This window comes from Ranitomeya variabilis, chromosome 6 (genome assembly GCF_051348905.1).
Source record: "Ranitomeya variabilis isolate aRanVar5 chromosome 6, aRanVar5.hap1, whole genome shotgun sequence".
NCBI lineage: Eukaryota > Metazoa > Chordata > Amphibia > Anura > Dendrobatidae > Ranitomeya > Ranitomeya variabilis.
Window position 1 is genome coordinate 298,563,710 of NC_135237.1, and position 11,770 is coordinate 298,575,479.

General features: G+C 39.1%; 1 protein-coding gene across 1 annotated transcript in view; it reads right to left on the reverse strand.

The window, feature by feature from the left end:
- Positions 1 to 9,596, reverse strand: part of CDH12 (cadherin 12) — a 1,379,166-nt gene extending 1,369,570 nt beyond the window's left edge. Inside the window, exon 1 of the mRNA XM_077269712.1 lies at positions 9,109 to 9,596. The gene's annotated coding sequence lies outside the window, so the exon portion shown is untranslated. The remainder of the gene's footprint in view (positions 1 to 9,108) is intronic.
- Between the last annotated feature and the right edge of the window lie 2,174 nt (positions 9,597 to 11,770).

Here is an 11,770-nt window from a genome sequence, read left to right on the forward strand (position 1 = left end):
GCTGTCCATGCTCGGCGACCATCAAACTTAACTGTACTGGAATTGTTTTGTAAAGAGGAATTGTCAAAAATACCTTCATCCGGGATCCAGGAACTCATTAAAAGCTACAGGAAGTGACTAGAGGCTGTTATTTTTGCAAAAGGAGGATCTAGTAAATATTACTGTCACTTTTCTGGTGAGGTGCCCATACTTATGCACCTGTCAAATTTTGTTTGAATGCAGATTGCACATTTTCTGTTAGTACAATAAACCTAATTTCAAGGCAGAAACATTACTGTGTCCAACAGTTATTATATATATGAAATAGCTGTTGCAAAAAAACCAATTTTTATAAAACATTAAGCTTAAGATTAATAGGGGTGCCCAAACTTTTTCATATAACTGTATCATAATTACTATCCCCATTGAGCTCGCAACCTAAATTCCCTATCAGAATGTCTTTGGATTGTAGGAGGAAACCGGAAAACCCAGAGGAAAGCGCACGCAAACACTGGGAGAACATACAAACTTCTTGGAGATGTTGTGCTTAGGGGAATTAGAGCCAGGACTCCGTCACTGGAGGGTTACAAAGCTAACTACTAGAATATACCATCACTTAACCTTCTCTGGGGTTCCAACTGTTTACATTCCAATATATCCTGAAAATGAAAGGCCTAAAGAACTGAGCCCCCTAAAAAAAATCTTTCCTCCTTAGAGGGTCGAAACCAACCAGCTCTCCGGAGCCCAGCTTCTTTCAAGTAAATAAGATCAACTACAGATCTTTTACAATTAGATGGCCAGGAGCACTGATGGGCAGGAAAAAACTTTAAAGGGTGCATAGTAAAAAATCAGAGCTGCTTTTATTCTCAGGATAAGTAGAGTCCCAGAGGTCAGAACCGCAGGACCATTTGGTTATAGCATATCCTTGAGGTATACTACAGCTTGCTAAGAAGTAAATACAATTTTAAAGAGAACCTGTCATCACACACGAGCTGGATGTCGTGACAGCATTTTTACTGTGTGGAGAGTGCTGACTGTTCATAGCTCTGGAGCTGCCCTCTTGACTGGAAGTGAGATGTATTGTCACTCGGCCCAGCATTCTGGGAGTGCCTCCGATATCTGGAACACGCACACACATACAAGTCTAAGGGTGCTTGTGAAACATTGGACTGTACTCGCATGTCATCCGAGTGCGATCTGCAGACTCAGAGAATGGAGAAGATGTAGAAATTGGGTTCTTCATCTTCTGCGCACCTGTGGTCTGATTCTCTCATGCGATAAAATCGGATCACATTAGGATGACATTTGGAGCACACTCTTATAGAGTTGATCATGTGACATAAGCATAATCGGCCTGATTCCTTCGCATGAGAGAAATGATGGCTGTGTGACCCCAGTCTGTTACACAAAATCATACAAAAACCACAATGGCTGCAGGAAATACGTTTTTTTTAGTAGGGGCTGTTTTTATGGCAGGTTCACTCCTTCTGTTTGTGTACATATACGGGGATAATAAAAGTAGCACGTTTAAGAATTAAAATGATATTTGTAATTATCATCCTTTTTGTCGACTGTGCCGTTTAATCCTATGGTGGTTTTATGCAGCCCATCATTGTTATTTCAACTCCATGACATTTCTATGAATAGAGATTTTGGCTAATTGACATTTGTGACCTTTGCAGCAGGCAGCTGTACTTGCGAGCTACATGTTAAAAGACTTGCAAACAAACTAATTTGCAACTAAAACTTGGTGCTCCTAGTTACACTTAATATCGCTGTATACTGTAGGGAAAGCGCAGAAGACAGTTTTTAGAGGTGTCTTGTAAAGGCATGATGAAATCTCCTTGACAGCATATTTACGAGGTTATCAAAGCAAAACTGTTGCTGGAACAAAGGTTTCCTATCAGAAAAAAGTACAGCAAGAGTTGCAATGTGGCTTTGATCTTCATCTTTCACTGGATAGAAAAGTAAATGAATGTTTGTTAATGTGGTGTATGGAATCAAAGGCTCCTGCATATTTCTCTGCTCAAACTACATCAAATATAACATGCAGTTGAAACAAGAAGTTTACATACAATATATATATATATATATATATATATATATATATATATATATATATATATATATATATATATATATATATATATATATATATATACAGTATACACATATATATATATATATATATATATATATATATATATATATATATATATATATATATATATATATATATATATATAGACACATATGCATGTTTTTCTCAATATCTGACATGAAATCAGAATGAACCTTTTCCTTTTTAGGTCAATTAGGATTACCATAATTATTAATATTTGCTAAATGCCAGAATAATGAGAGGGAGAGAATAAGAGGAACTTTTATTACCTTCCACAAAGTAAAAAGTTTACATACACTATAATTACTATGCCTTTAAATTTTTCTGGACTGCCCATATGATGATGTCATGTTTTTAGAAGCGTCTGATGTTTTTTGGCAACATCTGAGTTAATCAGAGACACACCTGTGGATATATTTTAATGAGCACCTGAAACACACTGCTTCTTTGTGAAGCATCATTGGAAAGTCTCAAGAAATCAGCCAAGATATCAGAAAGAGAATTGTGGACTTGCAGAAATCTGTCTCATCCTTGGGTACAATTTCAAGATACCTGAAGGTGCCTTGTTCATATGTACAACCAATTATTTGCAAGTACAAACGAGATGGGAATGTCCAGCAATCATGCAACTCAGGAAGTACATTGGTTCTGTGTCCCAGAGTTGAACGTGCTTTGGTCTGACCTGTGCATATCAACCCAAAGATAAAAGCAAAATACATTGTGAAGACAATGGTGAAGCTGGTAAGATTGTGTCAATATCCACAGTGAAATGAGTACTGTATAAACATGGGCTGAAAGGCCACTCTGCCAGAAAGAAGCCATTACTCCAAAAGAAACATAAAAAAAGCCAAGTTAATATTTTCAAATGCACACAGGAACAAAGACCATAATTTTTGGAGACATGTCATGTGGTCTGATGAAAATAAAATTGAACTTTTTGGGCGTAATCATTAGGTTTGGAGGAAAAAGGAGGAAGCTTGGAAGCCTAGAAACACCATCCCAACTGTGAAAAACGTAGGTAGCAGCATCGTGTTGTGGGTTGTTTTGCTGCAGGAGGGACTGGTGCACTTCACAAAATAGATGGCATCATGAAAAAAAGATTATGTGGCAAAACTGATGCAACATCTCAACACATCAGCCAGGAAGTTAAAGCTTGGGCAGAATAGAGTCTAGCAAATGGACAATGACCAGAAGCATACTGCCAAAATGGTAACGAAGTGGCCTAAGGATATCAAATTCAATATTTTGAAGTGGCCATCACAAAGCCCTGATCTGAATCCTATTGAAAATTTACGGGCAAAGCTAAAAATCCAGGGGTGAGCAAGGCGACCTACAAATCAGGATCAGTTACACCAGTTTTGTCAGGAGGGATAGGCCCAAATTCCAACCAACTATTGTGAGAAGCTTGTGGAAGGATATCTCAAATGCTTGACGCAATTTTTGACATTGCAGTAAGTAATAAAAATGCTTAAAACATTTTCTCTCGCTCATTATTCTGGCATTTGGCAAATAATAATTATGGTAATCCTAATTGACCTAAAAAAGGAAAGGTTTATAATGATTTCATGTCAGATATTGAAAAAACGATGCATATGGGTCTTTTTGCATAGTGTTTGTAAACTTTTGGTTTCAACTGTATTTCATGTGTTTCCAACTTTTAGTTTTATTCCAAAAACTAGTTTATATTGGCTGGATGTCTATATTCATATATCATTTAGGTTTACTAGCCAAGTACATAACAGTACAATCTCCTGACTTAAGCATCAATCTTAAAAGGGAATCTGTTAGCAAGTTTTTGCTATGTAATCTGAAGATAGCTGGAGACAGAGACTGAAACACAGAATTCAGGGATGTGTCAATTGTGAAAGTGCACACTATACTTTACTAACTATGAAGAACTTATTCCTAAGAGATTAACAGTGCCAGTCTATATTAGTCCAGCGACACCCCATCCCCCTGTGACAAGCACCTCACCGTCTATGGACTTTGTACATGGAGAGCATGGTGTGGGTGGGGACAGCTGTGGTGTGGGCGGGGTTAGCTTTCTCAGCTCTGCTTCTTTCTAAATCTAAAAGCTCTGATTGTGTGGGCTGCACCCAGTAGACTAAGTGTTGCACCTTTGGATTCAGGGAATCTTTGCCTACATCAGGCTGCTCTCAGATGAGCTAGCAAAATCCTGCTAACAGATTCCCTTTAAAGGCACAATGTGTTATCCATCATTTATAGATTCCAAAGTAGAAAACATTTGCATGTTATAAATGTTTATTTGCAGTGACTCACGGTATTGGAGAGCACTGGAGACTATTCTTATGTATGCAGTAAAAAAAAAAGTATAACAGCACTATTTTTGTGTCCAGGTGAATGGGGGTCTGTTAAAATGTTTGAAATGCAGAACTTCAGAATTTCCAGGACAAACCTATAAGGTAGAGATTAGTTGATAAAGTCAAGTGGTCTGGAATTCTACACAAATGTTACAAAAATCTGCATTTATCACACTGATGATTTTTTTTGTTATTCACTTATGCAAGGATTTAGCAAAATGTCGTCTGATGGCTTAACTATAAAAAGCCATCAAAATATATAAAAAAGAATCATTGTACTTATACTACCCTTTATCTTTACCTCTCCAGCCCCTCCACATCACCTTTTTGGTCCCTGCTGCATTTTCAGATTGCCACCACTTGCGGGAGGATTCTGCATTAGCATGCGAAAGGTCCCTGTATACTGATACCATGGCATGCTCCGTGACCTTGAGCGCACAGCAGTGATCTGACAATGCATCGAGGACAGGACAGGTGACAGAGGAGCAGAAGGGCCAGAGAGGTGAGAGGCACGGTGTGTATTTTTTTTTACATCTTGCATTTACTATTATCTTCAGACTAGAGACACTTCAAAGTATAAAAGGTTCATTAAATGCAGAATAACTTCTACGCAAATGAAATTTATTGAAAATTGCGCCCAAACAGTAAATTTCAAATTTTTCCTGATCCGCTATTCTGTACTCTCAGGTGGTGTTTGCTGCCCTATCTGAGAGTGGTATGTGAGAAATAGAAGCTCTGCTCAGCTCTGTAATACATCTTTATACAAATGGTGAACATTTATAGGCAAAAGCCAAGTAAATCCTGACAGTGCGAGCCCTGCAAAGTCCAATCACATGGGCTGATTGACTGCCTTCTCTTTACATAGACTGATATAGAGAAATTTGTTGATCATTGTTTATAATTGAGATATTAAGGATTCTCACTTTCATCCCTAGGAGTCCTGACAGGATTTCCTAATTTTTACATTGGCATGTCAGAGCCGGTATGTCACTCCCCACAAGGAGAAACGCTACCCTGTAGACCTCAGTCCAGAGCTTCTAGACTAGCCAAATCAATTGTCATACTTTGCACTGATGTGGGGTGATCCCCATAAATATGCACCTGATCACGTAAATCTTGATATAAATATATCACTAGATACAACCAGTTACATGTGAATCAGAAGCAAGACTTAAAAATATGCATTGCTTGCTAAACTCCAGACGTTTCTGATTTTATGACTAGTTAATATGGTTCTATGAATCAGCCTTATTTTTAGAACCAAGAAAGGGATTGAATCACATTTTGTTAGAAAGCTGACTCTATTGCTTTAAAAAAAAACCTATCAGGTGTCTCATGCTGCCCAAACTGCCGGCAGAATCAGAGCCTAGTTGCACAATTGCAACCAGGTAGATTACGCACTGAAATGCTCCAGACATAATGGGCTTTTTACATCAGCTCTTCTGGCTCGTTATAGCAACCCAGCAGCGGATAGTCTGGTCTCTCCATAGTTACAAGCAAGGTAGAGACCTGTCAATCACTTGTACCGCAGTCAGAAGGAGGCGGGCAGGGGCGGAGCTGGACTAGTCTGTTCTCTAGATATGGTCCCTGGCCAGATCTTCAAAATATATGATCTATGAAACTGTGTAAGATTCTAGAAAATGAAGCAATAGTGTTGCCAGGCTGTGATTCATTGTGCCCATGGTTTCAGTATAATGAACTGTCTGACTAATTCCCTTTAAATATATGTCTGATGCATGGCCCCTTAGTTAATACAACGATGAATTTGAGCCTTAACTGTAATTAAAGGGATTCTCTCAAATCATTCCACTTCAGTTGTCAGAGGTGCTGATGATGTTGTGTCGAAAGCTGCTTGCCAGGACATATAAGTGGCCGTCAGGTAACATGCGTATTTCTGATTCTTACAAGACTATCTGCATAACAATAATAAGGCATTATAATGTAATGGTACTGATGTTACTAAAATTGCCGAGAAATATTTAGCAAAAATGGGAATATAGTATGTCTTATAGCTGAGAGAAGTGCGTTCATGACGCACCATATTTATGATGTCTTTTGTTATGACTTGTACAAATGAACCACTTGGATTTGCTGAAATGGAGTGTGTAAGGGATGTGGTTCCATTTATGGCATATTCTTCCCAAATTGTGGCATACATTTCCAACATGGCTGTCACTCTAATGTGTATGGGAGCAGCCTGATTGACAGCTGTTTCCTGCCACCAATGGAAAAATGGATTAACATGTGAATCACTTCTGTGTTCTGTCTCCTGATAAATGTAAACATTATGGTGTAAGGATATGTTCTCATGGTCAGGATTTTCACTGGGAAAATTCAGTGTAGATTTTAAGGTTCATAAAATCTCCGGGACATAAAATAGTTTACACAAATGAATAGCCATCACAATATGCTCAGATTTAGACACATAATCGTAACCTATGTCCTAACTGATTCTACAATATGTCAATATGGCTGTACAAATTAGATACGCATTAGATCAATCGTACAAATCTGCTGTGCTGTCTGCCAGTAGCTTACTCCACTCTCCCCATTAAAACCACATGGATGCTCAGCCAAACTGAGCATGCATAGAAGGTCAAAAGAACTAGGTACTTAAGGTGCGTAGACACGTTTAGTGCGAATACTGTAGTTATGGAAGTTTCGGAAGGGATGTCCACCTTATGTATATGGCTGCCATTAGGTCTATGAGCTTCACAATCTCTACCAATTCTGATTTGAGTGGTGTATTTCCTGATACAATACACACAAGATTATCTTTAGCTTTTACTTTTTTTTCACTTTTTCATACCGGGAGCTTGTTTTATTACACAATAAATTTGTCGGGAACCTATGTACTAGAGGTCGCAACGTTTTATGGTGTTGTAAAAGTTACAACAAAAGACCAGTCTAAACTTCGGCGCCAACATTTCGCAGACGTTTGTTTGCAAATTGACTTCAAGAGGGACCTAAATCTGCTGTTTATTTATTGCGCATGATTCCAATACTTATTTAATCTGCTCACATCTCACTGTTCATTATTATTCTTGACTTAGCGTCTCCTAACACATTGAACTTAATAAAAAAACATTCCCTCATTTACATAGCAAAAACCGTACAGTAGTTTGTAGCATTGCTCAGTATGCGATGGAAAAGTTCATTGTAATTGCTCTGCATCCTGGAGAATCAGTGAGAAAGCAGATAAGCGGCATGATAGTCTATGATATGCTGATTAGGAGGACGGTATTATCTGCTCTGCATATTTTCAGCTCAGATATTAACAGAGGAACATTCAATTTTTACTGAACACTTTATCACTCACGCACAGGTGGGATTAATATAATTCTGCCTTTTCCATTTTATGCCAGATTGAGGAACATAAATGGACAACTATATGGGAAATAATGCAGGGACAAGTAAATATCAATATATATGTAGGCAAAACAGTGGCATGAATCATACATGGAAAACATATAATACCCACAATATATACATGGATGTCATAATTGTGTTTACAGCTCTACAACAATAGAATAACATGTATCTTGAATCCTTTTAACCCGAGGGAGGAAATCTGGGCAGTCAGTCACCGGAGGACAATGGACTCTTGTTAACTTTAATATGTGACCTTAGCCTGACAAAAAGAGTCCTTGACTATCATCCACCAACTTCAAATGCAGAGTGACAGGATGAAATACCTGCTTCCTAATCTGACTTGGCTTCTTGATTTAACACTTTCCATGACGTATTTCTTCCCTCTTCTTGGAGATTAAGGTTTGATGGGGGCTGGGGGGTAAAATATTCACCTGCCTTGAAATAACCTAGAAATGATTTATTCATTTTCCCCCCTCTGTAATTCAATGTAACATTGATCAAGGTGCTGAGATGCATGGAGGGAGAACTCGTAAGCTGTTGTCTTTGTAACTCATATCAGCCAGCATTCTAAATGTTTTATCAGCAATAACCAGATATCTTGCCTCTTCCACGCTGTCTCTTAGGTGCCGTAGACCTATTAATACAGTCAACTATTCTATAAATAAGAACGTTCTCGGAGAAAGATGGAAACATAGTACAGTGTTGACATTAATGGCTTGTTTTATGCTCTAGCTATCCACCATGGTGGAATCACATTTCAATGCATGTTCCCCTGATATTAACCCTGCAGGCGGACACGTAATAGGATTTAGCTCGTACCTTACTTAGTCAGCAGAATAATATATTCACCTTTCACCATCATCACCCAATTATTGTTCATATCTCCGGTTCCTTAACTCTAACCATAAAAAAAATCCTTTTCGAAGGTGATTCTATTCAACTCCAAAGTTTCACTCCAAAGTAAGAACATATACCATACTACAAAAGCGAATCACGACGATGAATTATTTCCCACATCCTAATGAAAGACATTAACATTACCATTAAATACAAGTCAATCTGCTTAGCAAAGCTTACAGACAGCCTTCAAGCCAGCAAACATGGAAAGGTCAAAGAAAACAGGTCACTCCACAAATGGACGGCATAGTATCAGTAAAAAAAATAGAACGGGGAGAGATAAAAGCTGTTTATTTCCCTTATTGACAGCAGATAGAAGGCTGATTTGCTGCAGTGCAGACTGCCCGTACACTCAGAAGTTTCCATCCCCACACTTGGAAGGATGCATTCCTCCGGATACAGTAAAGGATCACTTACCTTAATTGAGATGCTTTCTGTCCTACAGTCCAAGAAGCCAAACCAGCACCCAGCAGGCAGGTAGAGCAAGTGCTGGTCGTGCTGTCCCTGCTTTCTCTGACTACAGCCCAGCTGAAATCCTTAGAGCTTCTCTTGTACAGAGTGGTATTGTGCCACTGATCTCCGTAATATCTCCAAACACTGTGCCCTGGACAGAGAGAGATCTTCTAACTAGGGCAATAGGCTCCTGTCAGGTCCCTTGAGACTTGGGATGATCATTGACCTGATTAGTGTTGAACACTCCCTACATACAGGGAGAGCATACAGAGGATTGGATGGCGACAGGAGAATTGGGGGGAAAATGCACAGGAGCCACTTGGGAACGCCGTCTTTTCCAGACTAATGGATGTGTTGCTGCTGAAGCTGTGCAATTTGTGAGGAGGTTATGTACAGTGTTAACCAATGTGCTACTGCCTCTCTGTGCTGCCGGTGCTGATGCTGCTGCTGCTGATGCTGGAGGAGAAGAAGATACAGTAGCTCTACACTGTAGCCCAGCCTCAGACAGCATGTACAACACATTAATTAGAGACTGATGTAGCGGTTTCATAACAAGAGGCTTAAATATGCAATTTTCTGTAAGCTAGCAGATAAAGTAGATTAACACACTTTCTCTGACCCCCAGAGACTAATTCTCCATTGCAGCCGCAGCACAGAGAAATAAATTCGGTGGTCCTACTGAGCCTCAGCCTGATGCTTGTCTGTCATAAAAGGAAAAAAAAAAACCTGTGCACCCATACAGAATAGCCCTATTTAACTCCACGGCGGAATGCTGAATTATTTCAGAGGAAACCATTCAATGGGCAGAAAAGTACAAAGCAGCTGTAATCTGACAGGGAGAGAAATTAACTCCTGCTCCTACAGGGATGGGAAACAGCGCTATGTTAACACAAGCTACCGAATCCGATCAATAGATGATTTTGTATGCTAAAACAAAAAGAGGCCAAGGAGGCACGGAATGGGTTTAGTAAAGCGTTTCATGAAAACCTATAGAAATCTATGTTTAGCCACTCCATGAATGCTTAACTAGAAGAAGAAAAATAAGTATGACGCTTCCTTGAGTAATTACATTTTAATTTGTATAGTATTGACAGTATGGATTGCTGTAAAAGGCAATAAGGTTGTAAATATTACATTAGAAATACAAAGTTTGTTTTCTAATATTGCGCCCAGGAACCTAGCAGATAAAGGTCTCTTCTATTAGGTGAGAAGGAAAATTGGTTGTTAAAGTGGATTTCTTGTTATTTTATAATAAGCTGAAGAAATGGAGGAACAACAACTAGTATATCTTCTCCCTATATTTTTCCAGTATATTTTTGCCATTGCAGGAATTAAAAAAAAAAAAATAGCTGAAAACTCCACTCATCATGTCAGTAGGTACCAGCTGCTATACCATAGGCAAAATTCAGGCTGCTATTGATGGTGGTATTGATTATGCTGGTGGTTTCGCAAGACAAGAGTGTGGTGAATTTGATTTTCCATGCTAATATTAGAATACTTCCATTCTTGAAGGGAGATAGCCTGAAGACAAAAAAAAACAAAACTTGACACTCAACACATCACATCCTATTAAAACTGTCTAGGTAAAATATGCTGCGTCATAATCTACACCTACCTCTAACAGCAGCAGTTGTAGCTAGATCCAATCTCTGCTGTTTAATTACTTAAAACAAATGTATTAGTAAGATCATCCCCCCCAAACTCTATATACTAAACATGCAGGTTTTTGAAAAGTAAACCACTGACACCTTTATATCTTCTATTTGTTGCTGCATTTTAAAAACATTAGTGTTTTAGCTCATATTCTAGTGTGTCATTATGTGATCTGAGTGTGATAGAGCACTTAAAAAGCCTCTGCCTCCTCAGGTTGATTATTTACCCAGCAACAGCTTCTTTAGCTTGACTGATAGTTCATTGTCAGTGTGACAATGGGGCAAGGAAATAAGGCAGTGAGCTATCAATTAAGTGCTTAGTCAGGCCCAGAGCACTTAATGACTCATTCAGGAATGCAGCGACAGATAAATGATAAACAGGTGACAATGGATGTACATTTCAAAATCAGGCATGCCCAGATATGTGTTGTTTTTTTTTTTTTTGGCTGGGGGGATGTTGATTATACAGATTCCCTTTACATTCTGCTTTAAATCTTTGACAGTGGCATTTAAAGGAAACCTCTCAGACCCGATTACACTATTAACCTGCATATATGTGGTTAATCTGCAGGTTGACTCATTCGCGACCTTGGACATATCCATATGTCCTGGTTGGGAGGGGCTTGCGACCTTGGATATATGGATTAGGCTACTTTCACACTAGCGTTGTGTGACGTCCGTCACAATGCGTCATTTTGGAGAAAAAACGCATCCTGCAAAGTTGCCCGCAGGATGCGTTTTTTTCTCCATAGAGTTGCATTAGCGACACATTGCAATGGATTGCCACACTTCGCATCCGTCGTGTGACGGATGCGTCGTGTTTTGGTGGACCGTCAGCACAAAAAAAGTTCCATGTAACTTTTTTTGTGCGTCGGGTCCGCCTTTTTTTCGACCGCACATGCGCAGCCGAAACTCCACCCCCTCCTCCCCGGAACTCACAATGGGCAGCGGATGCTTTGTAAAACTGCATCCGC